This window comes from Rutidosis leptorrhynchoides, chromosome 7, assembly GCF_046630445.1.
Source record: "Rutidosis leptorrhynchoides isolate AG116_Rl617_1_P2 chromosome 7, CSIRO_AGI_Rlap_v1, whole genome shotgun sequence".
NCBI classification, from domain to species: Eukaryota; Viridiplantae; Streptophyta; class Magnoliopsida; order Asterales; family Asteraceae; genus Rutidosis; species Rutidosis leptorrhynchoides.
Window position 1 is genome coordinate 308,402,140 of NC_092339.1, and position 18,113 is coordinate 308,420,252.

General features: G+C 35.3%; 1 non-coding gene across 1 annotated transcript; it reads right to left on the bottom strand.

The window, feature by feature from the left end:
• Positions 1 to 14,988: 14,988 nt before the first annotated feature.
• Positions 14,989 to 15,094, bottom strand: LOC139860977 (small nucleolar RNA R71). Its single transcript, XR_011763600.1, has one exon. It is a non-coding gene; the product is annotated as a small nucleolar RNA R71 (small nucleolar RNA).
• Positions 15,095 to 18,113: the final 3,019 nt, after the last annotated feature.

Here is an 18,113-nt window from a genome sequence, read left to right on the forward strand (position 1 = left end):
CCTCTTAACAACTTTCCATATCTTGTCCACGCCTCATATAGAGTTTCATTTGGCTTCTGTGTGAACGTAACAATTTCTGCTTGAAGTCTCACGGCTTTAGATGCAGGAAAAAATTGTTTAAGAAATTTGTCAACTAAAACATCCCATGTATCGATCGCCCCTTCAGGTAACGATTCCAACCAATCTTTGGCTTCTCCCTTTAAAGTCCAGGGAAATAACATGAGATATATCTGTTCATCCTCCACTTCTCGTATTTTAAATAGTGTGCAGATCCTATTAAAGGTACGTAGATGTTCATTTGGATCTTCCTTCGGCGCACCACTAAATTGGCATTGATTAGTCACCATGTGTAGAATTTGTCCTTTGATTTCATAATCTGGCGCATTAATGTCTGGATGAGTAATTGCGTGACCTTGGCCAGTGCGTTTAGCTCTCATTCGGTCTTCCATACTTAAAGGTTCCAGATTCTCCATAATTGAATTTGTTGAATCGGTATCACTAGATGCTTCAGATTTAATAGTTCGTTCCTCAACAATCTCTGTTTGAATGATTGGTGGTTCCGGAGGAAAGTTTAATGGTTCAGGATCTATGAACCGTTCCTGAATATTTTCTGGATTCTCAATTGTGAGGTTTGTTTCAAAAACTGGATTATCGGAAATTTGAACTGAAGTACTTGGTCGACTGGATGACGATTCTAAAGAAAAATCAACGGCGGTTATATTTGTTAAACGATGTCTTGATCGAGTTACAGGTGGTGAACGTACAAAAGGTGATGAACGTCTTGCTCGGTGCATTCACAGAATATCCTATTAGTTTTTAAAAGGAAAGAAAAATTATAATAAGTTATCCAATCAATAGACTTTTCTGATTTTGCCCACGTTTCGAATAGCCAAAAGATGCAGCAGAGGGGCAGGATTCGTTTGGTCTCAATATAATTGAGGACTGTTTGGCTCCAATAACCCGGTCCACGTACAAATCCAACTATTACTACGAACCAGAAAATTTTGATGTCTATTAATTTAACCACTCAAAATAAATTTTCGTAATTTTAAGAAATTTAGATAAGAAGTAGAAAAAATTCTAAGTCCTAAAAACTAGAATAGCGAGAAATAAGAGAGAAAAAGAGTTCGTCGCAAAAGGTCGAAAAAGAAAAATGGTTGAAAAATAAAAGGTGACGGAAAAATAAAAGAAACTTATAAAAACTTAAAAATACTTAACTAATTTAACCTTATTACTACAACTAACTTAAAATTATAATCACAAATTGAAATTACTAATTGGAATGATAATTGATACATAGTAAAAGGTCTAAAAACATTAAAGCTTACAGGAAAAACTAAATCCCAAATGGAAATAACTTAAAAAGAAACTAAAACTTAAAAAGGCGTCGCAAAATTCTAAAGCACCTAAATCTTAGTCTAAAGAAAAAGCACTTAAGGAATTCTACGGCAAAGCCTAAAAATATAGGAGTAAAAATAACTATAGCAAAAACTAAGTTTAAAATTAAATATGAGCTAAAAATACAAAAGTTACGCTACAACGATTAAAAAGGTACAAAATATAAAAATATACAAAAAGTTGTAAAAATTACAATTTTTATAAAAATATTATTTTTATATTATTTATTTTATAAAATTACTAATTTTACAATTTAATAAAAACTTATTAAAACTAAATACATATATAAAGTAAAAAGTAAAAATAAAACTAAAATTAATAATAATAATAATAATTAAGTAATTAATAATAATAATAATAAATTAAAACCCGTGATTAGGGTTTTGTCCGTGTGTCAGAGGGCCTCCGCGAGTTGCGGTGAATAAAGAGGAAAACCCCGCAAGTCGCGGGGTTCAGGAATTCTGTTGACAGGTAGTACTTTTTACGCGTTTTTCTTTTTTTTATTTTTATTTATTTTTCTGTTTTCTGTTTTTAATTTAAATAAACGATTTTTAATAAAATTTATATTTTTATATATTAAAATAAAGATAAAGAAACTTATAAAACTTAAATATTTAACAAAATCCTAAAAATACTTATATTTTTGTTTTTCTTTTTATATTTTTGAATGATTAAAACGTAATTTTTACAAAAACGACTTTTAATAAAAGTAAATAAAAATCTTTTTTTTTTTTTTTTATTAGCGTTGCGCTTCCGGCTTTTAAGATGTAAGTTCCCCGGCAGCGGCGCCAAAAATACTTGATGTCGAACGAGGTGTATATAAAATAGCTTATATTTTACGCAGAAAATACTATTAAATACGATACAATTTTACACAAGATATTTATTTATTTATAGAATGGATATACTTAAACCTTGCTACAACACTTATAGGCAGTGTACCTAATCGTACAGTAGTGTAGTTTTTAGTAAGTCCGGTTCGTTCCACAGGGAAATCTTTAAGCAAAGCTCAACGCTATATTAGTTTACTTTTATAAAAATACAAATATATATATAAGTAATATTATTATTATAAAGGGGGGTTTTTACCGTTTAATGACCGGTTTGTCGATTTTAAAACTTTAGTCGCAGTTAAAACCTAATGTAAAATATAAAATAAATACAAGACTTTAAATTAAAGCGTAAAGTAAATAATTATAATGAAATTGCGAATAATAAAAATGCGATAAAATTAAATTGCGATAATTAAAGGTACGATAATTAAGAGTGCGATAAAATGAAATAACAATAAATAAAAGTGCGATAATTAGAAGTGCAATTAAATATAAAATAAAGGAAATTAAATATGAAATAAAAGAATTATGCTTATTTAAACTTCCGTAATCATGATGTTTGACGTGTTGATTTTAGTTTTATGCCCATGGGTTAATTGTCCTTTGTCCTGGATTATTCAATATGTCCGTCTGGTTTTTGTCCATAACAGTCCATCAGTCATAAATATAAATTGCAAGTGTCCTTGTCAAATTATTATTATACCCGAAGATAAATATTCCAACTAATTGGGGATTCGAATTGTAACAAGGTTTTAATACTTTGTTTAATGAATACACCAGGTTATCGACTGCGTGTAAACCAAGGTTTTACTACTTTGTTAACAATTACACCAATTACCCTTGAATGTAATTTCACCCCTGTTTTAATTAGTCTAGTGGCTATTAATCCATTCCCGTGTCCGGTTAAATGAACGATTATTCGTACATATAAATACCCCGCCCATCGTGTCCGATCGAGTGTATATGGTAATTTATAGGGACGCCCAATTGTAAATCTTTATATTAACATTAACAAACTTTCATTTAGTTAAACAAATATAAAGCCCATTAATAGCCCATAGCCTAGTTTCCACAAGTGTCGTTCTTTTGTCCAAACCCCAATTATGGTACAAAGCCCAATTACCCAATTTTAGTAATTAGCCCAACATCATGATTACTTCGTTTTAAATAAGCATAATAATAACTTAGCTACGAGACATTAATATAAAAAGGTTGAACATAACTTACAATGATTAAAAATAGCGTAGCGTTACACGGACAGAATTTCGACTTACACCCTTACAACATTCGCTAACATACCCTTATTATTAGAATTATAATTAAAATTAAAATATAAATTATAAATATAAATATATATTACTCGTATATATTGAGAGAGAGATGAAAAAAAGATGATGTTTTTGATCAGAATTCGGGTTGATTTATAGCCAGGAATGATTTTTGGGGCTCCGCGACTCGCGGCAAAAACCCCTTTAAACTCCGCGAGTCGCGGAGAGGTATTTTCATTTCACACCCTTGGAGTTTCTGGCTGCCGACGGTTTTTATTATATATATATAATATATATATAATTAATATAATTAATTATATATTATATTATATTTATATACATAGTTAACTTGTAATTTTTAGTCCGTTGCGTCGAGCGTTAAGAGTTGACTCTAGTCCCGGTTCCGGATTTTCGAACGTCCTCGCGTACAAGTTAATATCTTGTACTTTGCGTTTTGAATCTTGTACTCTTGTGATTTCGAGACGTTTCTTATCAATAATTGGAACCTTTTTGATTGTCTTTTGTACTTTTGAGCTTTTTGGTCGTTTGCGTCTTCAATTCGTCGAATCTGTCTTTTGTCTTCACCTTTTATTATTTAAACGAATATCACTTGTAAATAGAACAATTGCAACTAAAAGCTTGTCTTTCTTGAGGAATAATGCTATGAAATATATGTTCGTTTTTAGCATTATCAAAGAACGCAACCAAAACCTTGTCGCGAAGCGTCACAATATATTTCAAAATCATCGTTCCCTTCTGGTAACGATAAAATAGGCGCCGTAGTCAACTTCTTTTTCAGTAATTGAAATGCACTCTCCTGCTCAGAAGTCCATTCATATTTCTTTCCTTTTTGCGTTAACGCTGTCAACGGCTTAGCTATTCGGGAAAAATCTTGAATAAACCTTCTGTAATAACCGGCTAAACCCAAAAATTGGCGTATCTGCATTGGTGTCTTAGGAGTCTCCCATTTTTCAATGGCTTCAATTTTTGCTAGATCAACCTGAATTCCTTTGCTACTAACAACGTGGCCAAGAAATTGCACTTCTTTCAACCAGAAAGCACATTTAGAAAATTTAGCATATAGCTGTTCTTTTCTCAACAACTCTAATATCAACCTTAAATGCTGTTCATGCTCTTGCTCACTCTTGGAATAGATAAGAATATCATCAATGAAAACGATAACAAACTTATCTAAATATGGACTACAAACTCGATTCATGAGGTCCATGAATACAGCTGGCGCATTCGTCAATCCAAACGGCATGACCAAAAATTCGTAATGACCATAACGTGTCCGAAAAGCAGTTTTCGGAATGTCCTCTTCTTTGACACGTAATTGATGATAACCCGATCTTAGGTCGATTTTCGAATAAACACATGATCCTTGCAGTTGATCAAATAAGTCATCAATTCTCGGTAGTGGATACCGATTCTTGATAGTTAACTTATTTAATTCACGATAATCTATACACATCCTAAAAGATCCATCTTTCTTTTTAACAAATAGAATCGGAGCTCCCCACGGTGAAGTACTTGGTCGTATGAATCCACGATCCAGTAATTCTTTTAACTGACTCTGAAGTTCTTTTAACTCGGACGGTGCAAGTCTATATGGAGCACGAGCCACTGGTGCAGCTCCTGGTACTAAATCTATTTGAAATTCTACAGATCTAAATGGAGGTAATCCCGGCAACTCTTCCGGAAATACTTCAGGAAAATCTCTTGCCACAGGCACGTCATTGATGCACTTCTCTTTTTCTTTCTTTTCGACTTTATTAACATGTGCTAAGTTAGCATAGCACCCTTTCTTCAAGCACTTTTGAGCTTTCAAATAACTAATGAGTTTTAGCTTTGAGTTACCCTTCTCTCCATAAATCATTACTGGCATTTTATTCTTACGAGGAATGCGAATTGCCTTCTTGGCGCACACAACTTCACCTCCTATTTTGGACATCCAGTCCATGCCGACTATTACATCAAAACTTCCTAATTCTACGGGTATCAAATCAATCTTAAATGTTTCTCCGGCTAAATTTATTTTACAATCACGGCAAATTTTATCGGCTTTAATTAGTTTACCATTAGCTAACTCAATCATGTACTTAGCATCTAGAGGTAATGATGAACAATTCAATTTAGCGTGAAAGTCTCTACACACGTAACTTCTATCAGCACCAGTATTAAATATAATAGATGCGGATAAGTTATTAATGGTAAACGTACCCGTAACAAGCTCCGGGTCTTCACACGCCTCTCTAGCATTAATAACAAATGCTCTCCCTCGTGCAGGTCCGATATTCTTCTCTAGATTCGGGCACTGGCTCTTATAATGACCCTGTTTCCCACATCCATAACAAGTAACAGTAGCCAAAGCAGTTCTATTTGCATTAGTGGCAGGAGTCTTGGTACCATTTGTATTTGTAACGAGAGCCCTACAATCTTCAGCAAGATGACCCTTTCGATTACATTTGTTGCATACCACATTACAGTAACCAGAGTGATGTTTGTGGCATCGGTTGCATAAAGGATTTTGTCCTTTATAACCAAAGCTTAAACCACTACCCGCACCTTGCGTGATTTCTTGTTTCTTAAAAGATTGTTGTTGGTTACCTCGATCATAATTTCCATTCCACTTTCTTTTGTTACCTGATACCTTCACATCAGTATTGGATACTTTCTTATCCATGATGACCTGATCCATTAGCTCGTTTGCCATGGTTATAGCTTCATGAATTGTCTTAGGTTTCGATGCTGTAACATTTGCCTTGACCTTTTTGGGCAAACCATCTTTGTACATTTCAATCTTCCGTTCTTCGGTTGGAACCAATTCAGGACATAGCAAAACTAATTCCATGAATCGCTGATTGTAGTTGGTGATTTCAGTACCAACAACCTTCAGGCTTCGTAATTCATCTTCCAACTTCCTAACCTCGTTCCTTGGACAATACTCGTTGATTAACATTGTTTTGAATTCTTCCCAAGGAGTATCATAAGCTACATCTCCTCCTACAGCCTTCACATAATTTTTCCACCACGTGAGTGCACTATCTTGTAAAGTGCACGATGCATACTTGGTCATGTCCTTTTCAACACAACCACTTATTTTAAACACAGTCTCCATCTTTTCTATCCACCGGGTTAAACCGACCGGTCCTTCTGTTCCACTGAATGATGAGGGCTTGCAAGCTTGAAAAGTTTTGTAAGTGCACCCCACACGAGGATTTGGGTTAACTGCAGCACCTCTTGCAGCCTCGACCCATAACATTCTGTCGTTCACTCGCTGATTGATGAGTTCCTGGATTTCTTGTTCCGTCATTTGGTTCAATCGCGCCATATTCTTCTATAAGAATGAAAAGAAAATAATTATTCACATGGAATATTATAGATGTAGTGTATATTTACAGTACATTATAGCTTATTAATAATATGAACCAGGTATTATTATAAAAGCCTTTTCTTCTTATTAGCGTTTTATAATTATATCTAGGGTAGTACCTACCCGTTAATGTCCATACTTAATAGCTTAGTACAGAATCAATTACTACCATCTAAATAATACTTAACCATGGAAAATTATTGCATTTCACACTTCACTATTTTACATATGCTTATCTTACATCGAACATTAAGCAAACCACACTAACAATATTATACAAAACATTATATGATCCCATGGTTTAATACGGCAGCGCATCGTTTGGTCTATTTTCTAGGACGTTTAGGTTCAGAGAATCGCTTAACGCTTATCCTGGCTGTCTGCCTATATTTTGGCTGTGGGGCTGAAGAACTGGATGCCGGGATAGAACAAATAGGAATAGCGGGAATAGGGGTGGTAGTGTCTAGTGGAGTTGGTGCCACATCATCCTCACTAAACTCGGGATTTGAATTTTCTAATTCATTAGCCTTTCGTTTCTTTCCTGTTCGAACTCGTCTTTTGTAATTTCCTGTATTTTTTTCTCGGGTTCACTTTCCTCCTCGGGTTCACTTTCCTCCTCGGGTTCACTTTCCTCCTCGGGTTCACTTTCCGGGTTCTCTATAGTCGGTTCATCCGGAATTTGTGAGTCTTCCCCAAAGATATTATTTTCGTCATCGGATAGGTTAATGACTGAAACGCCATCTGAAGATTCTGATTCGGAGTCGCTGAATGTGATAACAAGTTTTGAGCCCGACATCTATCACACAACAACTAACCCATTAGTACTACATAATATTTACATATAAATTTTAACCAACAATGATAAGCAATGGTTTTTAAATCAGACCCGGTCAAAGTCCAGACTTACTAATGTATCCTAACGACTTATCAGTTAGACACACTAATGCAAACCTGGTTCGCTAAGACCACCGCTCTGATACCACATGTCATAACCCGTCCTTAACCATAAGAACGAGTTAGATAACGTATGATTTCATTGCGAGGTATTGACCTCTATATGCGACATTTTTAAAAGAACAACTGCATTTATTTTACATTACAAACCATAACTCTTATTTTAATACAAGCTTTAGACAATAAAAAGATGATTATCGTTTAGCGATAATCTTAGACTTACAAACTTTACATGTGATGATAACAATACGATTTCTAGCATATTTTACATTACAAATCCTCCGATATGCAGTTTTATTTTTGACACAAATATGCATACTCAAGATCTTGTTTAAATTCAACATGTTGCAGCGGAAGCTTTTAGTTATCACCTGAGAATAGACATGTTTAAAACGTCAACATAAAGTTGGTGAGATATAGGTTTAATGCCGGCAGCGATATAAATATATAGACCACAAGATTTCATATATAAACATTTTAATAAAAATATTCTAAGTGGTTGAGCACTTGATAACCATACTTAACATTTAATCACGTCGCATATTCCCTTTATTATGAAATCTTACTACACCGTACCAAGTGTAGTCACAAAACGAAGTACTGTGCAACCGTTGAATACTGGTCGTCCAGTCCGGTTGGGGTTGTCAGGCCCGATAGATCTATCAACAGGATTCGCGTTTACAATACCGCTGTAAATAATAGTTACCAAGCTACAGGGAAGTATGCCAGTGGTACAACTCAACGTAGAATATATTTTTCAGTTACTTGTGTCCATAACGTAAAACATAAAATACATGTATTCTCATCCCGAAATACTTAGAGTTTAAAAGTGGGACTATATACTCACTTTCATCTTGAAGATATGTAATTTTGACTTGGTCTCCGATTGATATCACGAACCTATCCATATATAATATATCAATACCTTTTCTTTTTAAACAAACGTCACATATATATACTTATAATACTTTTAATACTTTTAATAATTCCTTAGTCCGTAGTTAGCAGTCCGATGTTAGTAATTCAATTTTAATGGTTCATTTTTAGGTGTTTAATAAACCCCCAATGAAATAAATAAAAACCCCCATCGTATATGTATTGGTCGAGATTAATCTTGACCCACAGTACCGGTGTTGTCAAATGACGTGTTGCGTACATAAAGTACCGGTGTTGTCAAATGACGTGTTGCGTACAATCATGGGATCTTATGATTAATCTTCTCGTATTGTTTACGGGTGATCCTGAACCATATAAAATTAAACTATGAGTACATATATATAAAATATCATGTTATTTTAAAAAGATGTGATTTATTTAATTTTCTCCAATTATTTTTGTAGCTAAACTAGTCTTAGATATCCGATCTCGTTTTGGTCATAGTTTCTTCGTTACAACTCCGTTTTCATTGGTTCAACTTGCCACTTCCTTGGATCGAGTCCCTCTTTAAGAATATGAACTGTAAATACCTTAGTTTGTATTCGAAATCACAGGTCATAGGTCAAACTTTAGTGAAACTTATGAAGTTAATCATTTTTGTTACAAAAATATCATTTAATGACCATTTTTCTAAAAATACTTATACTTTGAATTAAATCATGAAATTTTTATGTGTTAACATATTCATAAGAAATATCATTTTTCCATAATATAAACCTCCAATTCAAAGTTCAAGATGGTTTTTAATTATCCAACCCAAAACAGCCCCCGGTTACACTCCGACGTCGTAAATTCAGTTTTTAAGGTGTTCTTTGAAAAACCAAGTTATACCTTGTTAAATTAGCATATATTTATGTTATATTACAGGTCTTGAAGTATTTTAAAAGTTAAGTTAGAAGGATCTATTTAGTTTGCAAACAAGTTTGAAAACATTCAAACTATGTTCTTGTTGTTAAAATTTTATACCACAAAATAAGATAACTATATATATATGAATCGAATAATGTTATGAACAAAGTTACTACCTCAAGTTACTTGGACAAGATTGCTGTAAAAGAGAAGTAAAAACCTAGAACCAAAAGAGTGATGGAATTGGATGAAAGATTGGAAGTAAGTTTGTGTTCTTGGAAAGGATTCTTGAAGTATTTTTGTAAAGGTTTTCTTATGGTGTTTAAGACTTGTTTCTATGGCTAGATCTTCATGGTTTCTTGCTGAATGGTTATGGAGTTTAAGGCTCTTGAGAGTGTGTGTGTTTTTAGCTAAGAAATGATGATAAAAATTGAATCAAAATGATGATCCCTAGCTCCCTTTAAAAACGTGATTTGAGATAAACATGACAAGATTTTTAGTTTGTTATTTTATGTAATTAGTCAACAAACTTCCAAATACCAATTACCTTATACATAAGGCATTGAACAAGGGCTGGTTAGGTGGTGATTTGATGTGTATATACCAATAGTAAATACATATAGAAGCTAGGTATGATACGAGTACATATACTCTAGATATACGTATAGAAATCCTGTGAAAACGGAACGAGGATTCAAATATAGTTATCTTTTGTGAATATACTTATATTGTTTTATGTATTTAAGTCCTTAAAAGTGATTGAATACATTACATATACGATATATGTATAAACATTATAGGTTATAAGTATTTATATCAAAAAACGTTACTTAAAGTTATCGTTTTGAAAACTTAAGTTAGTAGTTTCAAAATATACTTATAACTTATTGTTATTAATACAAAATAAGATATTATAACATTCTTAGATCATGTTAAATATGTATGTATACATATATATACACAAACGTATAAGTATCATATATTGTATAGTTCGTGATATCATCGGTCAAACTAGACGGTCAAACGTTGTGTAAACTCTTTTCAAAAACATAAATCTCATCAATTTGGATTGCTTATCATGTTGGTAAGGTTTAATTTATGTAAATATTATTCTTATAAGTATAGAACGATCGAAAAAGTGCGGGTCATTACATGTTGCGTGCATGTGTTATTGATTTCGGAAAAGCTTGGGAGAAGCATTTACCGCTAGCCGAATTCTCTTACAACAACAACTATCATTCGAGTATTAATGCCGCACTTTTCGAAGTGTTGTATGGCCGCAAGTGCTGTTCTCCTATTTGTTGGGCTGAAGTGGGTGAAAATCAAATCACCGGACCTGAACTCGTTCATGAAACAACCGAGAAGATTGTTCAAATTCAAGCGAGGCTAAAGACGGCCCGTGATCACCAAAAGAGTTATGCCGACCTTAAACGAAAAGATTTCGAATTCAACGTGGGTGACCACGTTATGTTGAAAGTCGCACCTTGGAAAGGTGTAATCCGTTTCGAAAAACGTAGAAAGTTAAATCCGCGATACATTGGTCCTTTTGAAATCCTGGAGCGTATTGGACCCGTTGCTTACCGTTTGGATCTTCCGATACAATTGAGCTCCGTTCATCCTACCTTTCATGTATCGAATCTGAAGAAGTGCCTTGCTGAACCAGAACTTGTCATACCACTAGAAGAACTTACGATTGATGACAAACTCCACTTCGTGGAAAAACCCATTATAATTATGGACTGTGAGGTCAAGACCTTGAAACGTAACAAGATTCTGATTGTCCGAGTCCGTTGGAATACTAAAAGAGGACCTGAGTTTACTTGGAAACGAGAGGATCAGATGATGCAGAAGTATCCTCACCTTTTCCCGACTCCACCATCTACCTCAGCTTAAATTTCGGGACAAAATTTTCTTTAACAGGTGGGTAATGTAACGACCCGACTTTTTAGACTTTTAATTATATTTATTTCTTTCACGAAACTGCATATTTGTGCGTACTGAGATAGATTATATTCTGGGATCATTAATTATGTTAATTACTTGCGTTAATACCTTACAACGTGTTTTTAGGTACTTAGTTACTTAACGTGATTCTTGATTTCATTTACGACCGTTAGTGTCACTTATCGTTTAAAATGAGCTACGTACTTGGTACGCGTTAAACTTTTGCCATAATTGGGATATTATGACTACGTAACCGTAATTGTTATTTATTAATGATAATTACTTGACTTTATAGTTCCTTAATCATGCTTAGTGCTTACTAGTTACCTTAATGGACTTAACACCTTAATGGACTTCCATGGCCCAACCTACTCAACTTAGTGGACCACTTAATGAGTTAATTAGCCCATGTAATTAATAATTAAGTACATGAAATAATGAGACAAGTATTATGCATGCTTATGTACTAATACTTATCCTTTGTTGCATGCCACCCAACATTCCAACATAACTTTGTACCACGACCATGGACCACACCATGCCACCACCACATGAGGCCAAAATGGTCCCCCCCCCACACCCTCCAACAGTCGGCCACCATCACCACTCTCACCATCACTATATTTTTTTTTAAAGGCTCATTTCATTCTCATTTCTTTCCATTTCACAAACACACACTTCTCTCTACTTTCTCACTCTAGTTTTCTCTCAAATATTTGAAGAATTGTAAGTGTTCTTGATCTCATTTCTCTTCTCTTTCTTCATCATTTTCGTGATTCATCATCATTATCATCAAAGATTCATGTTTTGTAACTTGAATCTTCATAACTCTTGTAGATTCAAACTTTGTTTTGAAAAATGCAAGAACATGGAGGATTAAAGCTTTTTAGCTTTTAATCTTCTTTACTTATGTTAGATCTAAGTTCTATAACTTATGATCTCTTTATTTATGTTTAAAGATCAAAATCTATATTTATGATCTTCATGTAACTTGTAGATCCAACACTTTACTTTATGGATTTTCAAGAAAGTTTGAAACACAAGCTTACTAGCTTGATGTTTCTACAAAAGGTTGTTAAGATCAAAGTTGTAGCTCATGATCTTCTTTAGTTTGTTGTAGCTTAGATTTGTGACTTGTGTTTGCATGAAACAAAAGATACAAGCTTACTAGCTTGAGATCTCATAAGTGTTGTTAGGAATCCAAGCTCTCTAGCTTAGGGTTTCATTTTTTTTTGTTTGATCTAAGTTGTGTAACTTATGATCTTATACTTTTTTTAAACAAAAGTTCATTTGATTATGTTCATCTTACTTTACAAGATCTAAGTTTCATAAGTTATGGTTTTGTAAAGGTTGAAAGTCTAAGTGTTATGACTTAGGGTTTCACCAAGAACATGAGATCTAGACTTTGTAGTCTAAGGTCTTTAATATTTAGCTAAGATCTAAGTTCTATAGCTTAAGATCTTGCTTATTTAGTTTGATTCAAAGTTTATAGCTTAATAGAACTTGTGATTGTGTTGAAACTAGGAAATTGATGTAACTTTGGTTCATCATCTTGCTCAAACTCTTACATGAGTTGTATTTTGTTTCCTAGTCTTAACCTTGTGTGTTGATGGTTAAACCTTGGTTAAATTGATGCTAAAACATCAAGAGTTGTACATTTGAGGCTTATACGCATCAAGGATGAGAACCGTGATGAGCATCAAACACTGAGAAACAAACCGGAGCACTTGCTTTCTATTTTTAGGGTCTGATCAATCTCCTGGGCTTCTGTAAAAGTTGATTTCCAGATATTTCGGTTCGAGTAGATGACTTTTCGTTCAGGCCTCGCCTAAATCCGATGAGCGGTTTAGGATTTATAGCCTTCCGAAAGTCACTACGCCCTTGTAATGTTGTGATGAAATTTCTGACCTACTCGCACTTAAACCGTCGCCACGATCAAACGAAGACGATTTAGGTTCTGAAAATTGGTCAGTGGTTAGAGGACTCACATACGGAGCTATGGCCACATGCCTCACATCATTTCAATTTGTATAGAGGTCGTAGCAGCTGAACGAAATCAGCCTTTGTTTCGGTCTCTATTCTTGATTGAAAACTTACTCTACTTTTTACATATGATGTTGATGATGATGACACTTAAGACTTAAATTATGTATTTTTAAACCCGTTGGGACGATTTACTGACTTAATAACTTTTAACTTAGGTTGAAGACCTTTCGGACCAACTTACTTGCTTACTTACCTCGTATCGACTTTTACCGCGCATTCACTGTGAGTTATAGCTCCCTTTTTACTACAACTGTTTTTGGGACTGAAAATGCATGCGCTTTTTATGTTTTACTTACTAGGAACGAGTACTTAAACTTTATATATGTGTGGGTTATATAATGGCATAAACTTTCCCTTTAGCTCGATAACGTTTAGTCATTGGCTTTTGAACCGGTGAACGCAAATCTTAGATATAGATCCATATGGTTTGACATCCCCACTCGGGCTAGTCGCGCTAGCATTTAATGGGTGTTTAATACTTCGTAAACTTACGCACTCGCCAAGTGTACTTTTAGGGGGTGATATATATGTTAAGTTAGTTACCAAGTGCCCACGGTTAAGCATATACTTTTAATACTGTTTTGAAATACGAAATCTCGTGGCCTATATTACATTACTGTTATAATTAAACTATAGCTCATCAACATTCGTGTTAACTTTTAAGCATGTTATTTCTCAGTGCTTAGACGTTTGATGCTTCCGCTGTATTAGTCTCGCTGTTAGACTTGCTGTGTAGAATCCCGCTGCTTTTGTTTAGAGATGTCTCTGCATGAAACATTTACTTTGCATTCACAATCTATGTTACTTTTGAACAATGAAATTGTAATGACCTTTGAGTCATGTACTCATGTTATTGCTTTCTATTTGTAGAAGCACACTATCGTTTGTAAAACATTTGACGTCGGTAAACTCGTTACCCCTTTTTATGAATGCAAACTTCTTTTACAACAGCATATAGTATTTGACCCTGTAATGATCCTGTTGTTGATGATCCGTACATGTTAATTTTGTACGGGGCGTCACACTTTCGCAGAAAACACCAAACCCTCGATTGAAGGTCGAGGAGGACCGATCAGATTTCCAGAGATTCAAGGACACTCGTTTGAATTAAAACATCACATTATACAGCTCATCCAAAATGGCTGTCAATTTCATGGATTACCGAATGATGAACCTAACTCTCACCTTGATAAATTCATATCTCTTTCGAACTCCTACAAACAGCCAGGGATATGACAAGATATAGTCCAGCTATACTTGTCCCCTATTCTCTTACTCATCATGCACAAACGTGGTTCGAAGGATTACAAAAAGATTCCATCACGTCATAGACGGAAATGGCTACTAAATTTCTAACCAATATTCCCCCCTTCCAAACAAACCAAACTTAAGAATGACATCATTAACTTCAAACAAAGTTATGATGAATCTCTTTACACTGCATGGGAGCGATTCAAAACCCTACTGAAGAAATGCCCTAATCACCAGTTAGAACGGTCAGCCCAAATCTGTACCTTCTACAATGGTCTTACGGTAAATCATAGGACGACGATCGATGCTGCAACTCAAGGAAATCTGATGAACCAAACCGCAGACGAAGCATGGGAGTTGCTCGAGAACATGACAATGCATCATCATGACTGGAACAGTGGTGAAACAACTTCATCATCTGCACCACTCTCCGCACTTAATAATCAAACGGAGGCCATCAAATCTCTCATGGACAAGATGGAATCTCTTGCCAAACAACTCGGAGAATTGAAGACGCAGCCGCAGCAAGTTAACCAGGTCCAGGCCTGTGTTACTTGTACCAACCCACAACCCATTGAAGAATACCAAGTTGAGTATGAGAACCCTGACGGTTCAATCTGTTACGTTCAATACCCAACTCGTCAATCAAATCACGGATTCAATCAACAACCTAGGGTTAACCAATTCTAAAGAAACAACCGGCCTTTTCAATATCGTTACCCACCTTATCCACCCCAACAATCTCAATTGACCTACAATCAACCACTTCCACTCACTGGTCCACCAACTGAGGAAAATTCCCCAACCACCCAAATTACGAAAGTAACCAACCCTACTCTCGGGACTGATGATCAGTTGACTCAGTTTATCCAAGAACAACAACAGCTAAATCAGAGAACTACATCTAGATAAGACCAGACGGAGATACTAATGAGAAATCAATTGGCTCTCCTCAAAAGTCTAGAAACACAGCTCGGATAGTTATCACAACGCCTTGAAACCCGACCACAAGGGAGATTACCTAGTAATACTATCCAAAATCCCTATATAGAAGAAGCTAAGCAAATGGATTCTGTAATCCCAAAGGAAGAACCACAGAGAAGGTCAGCTAGGCTCAAGAACAAATCGACATATACTCAGAAGCTACCCACTGCAACTATAGTTCGTGTACCTTACCCTGGAAGGTTACAGGAGGAACCATCCAACCTTGATTCTTTCAAACTTGATGAAAGATTCCTGGACACCATGTCCAAGGTCTCCAATCAGAAGAGATACATCTGAAGGCTTCTCTCTACAAAGGAAAGGATACCAGATTCAAACAAAATTCCACTTAGTGAAGAATTCTCGCCATTACTCAGAAACTGCCTACCACAAAATCTAGGAGATACGACCCGATTCATTTTCCCGTGTTCAATCTACCAATCTGAAACCATTCATGCGCTAGCAGATTTAGGAGCAAGTATCAACCTAATCCCCTACTCTCTCTACAAGAGATTAGAGTTAGGAGACCTGTCACCAACTAAAATGACAATCCAACTTGCCAATCACACAATTCGATATCCCAAGGGCATAGTTGAGAACGTCTTGGTGAAAGTCGACAAATTCTTGTATCCTACAGATTTTGTAGTGATGGACATTAAGGAAGACCTACACACACCAATAGTGTTAGGAAGACCTTTCATGAATATGGCTAAGACTATCATTGATGTGTACAATCAAACCTTGATCTTACGATAACATGAGGAGAGCGTTACCTTCAAAATTTACCGACCTACCGATCTTTCTGGATAGGCAGAGATGTTTGCTATTTCCACCATACGGATCACTTTCATGTAAGACCCAAATATTTATTATACATAATGTATTTATGGTGTACGATGCGTGTATGAAGTGTACGTGTTGCTTGCTCGAACGCCGAAGGAAACTGGACGTTGTCTAAAGTGACAAGGTGTGTACGTATCTTTTCAACCACAAATAAAGTTTGTGTTGATGTTTCAAAGCCTTACCATTGGAAAGGAAATCTTATTACGTTTCCAACGATATTTGATTCATCGAAAACGGAGCTACGGTCAAAAAGTTATGGCCAAAACAAGTTTCTGAAAACTGACCTGTTGGTTGGAGCGGCGCTCCACCTTTCGGCGCGGTGCGCCGAACCCGTCTGATGCAATTTTCAACCTTTTTTAAAGGCTTAAATGAAGGGTACTTTGGTCTTTTCACTTAGGGTCGGTTTGGGGTCATTAAAGCTGATCTAGAACTCCATTGGAGCTCATTTCTCACCCACACAAACACTCTCATCCACATTTAGAGAGAGAGGAAGAGTTCTAGAGTGAGAGAGCTTGAATTGGAGAAGAAGGAGCTTGAATTGCTCAAAGTCTTGGGTTTTAAAGTTGTTCACCTCGTTCCTAGCTACGTTTTGGTTGTTGTGGTAAGTTCTAAGTCCGAATTTCATTGTTTGATTTGATATTCAAAGTTAGGGTTTGAACTTAAATTGTTAAGAAACCCATTTAAACTCATGAAGTGAGTTTAGTGATGCTAGTAATCGGGTTTATTGTTAGTGTTGGTGGATTTTGGGTTGGTGAACAAATTGGTTATGTTTAGAACTTGAATTTGGGTTTAATCACTAGGTTTAGTGATTATGGAAGTATTGGAACCCATTTAGGGTTATTTGGTTGACTAATTTTGACTATGGGTCAAAATTAGGGTTTGGTGACGGTTATGACCCAATTGTTGATTTAGTAAGGTTTATAAACTTAAAATGGATTAAGTTGAAGTATAAAACCGAGTTAAATATGTTTTGGTGTCAAAACTTGCTAATGGCGCGATGTTGACTCCTTTGGGTCAAAAGTAGGGTTTAAGTGTCATTTTGGGCAAGATAGGTGTTTAACACCTATGATTGGGTTTGTTTGGCATATTAGGACCATTCTCACTTGTGTTAGTGATTATTGGTTAGTTTGGGCGCGTTTTGTGCTTGGAAGTGCTTTTGGGTCAAAATTGCACTAGTAGTCAATTTGGGTTGATTTGTATATCCACCCCAATTGTGTTACTTGTTATGTGATAAATGGAATAGGTACATTCCATCGGCGATTGCGATTTATTTCGATGGCATTATTCAAGACGACAAGGTGAGTGTTAATATCCTATGTGCATATGTATGTGTAGGATGGGTGCGGGTTGGGTGAAGCGGTTCTCGGTTATAGAGATCACTTCACATATAGGTTCTTGATGGCTCGTTTTGGCGGTCATCTTATTGTTTAGGGA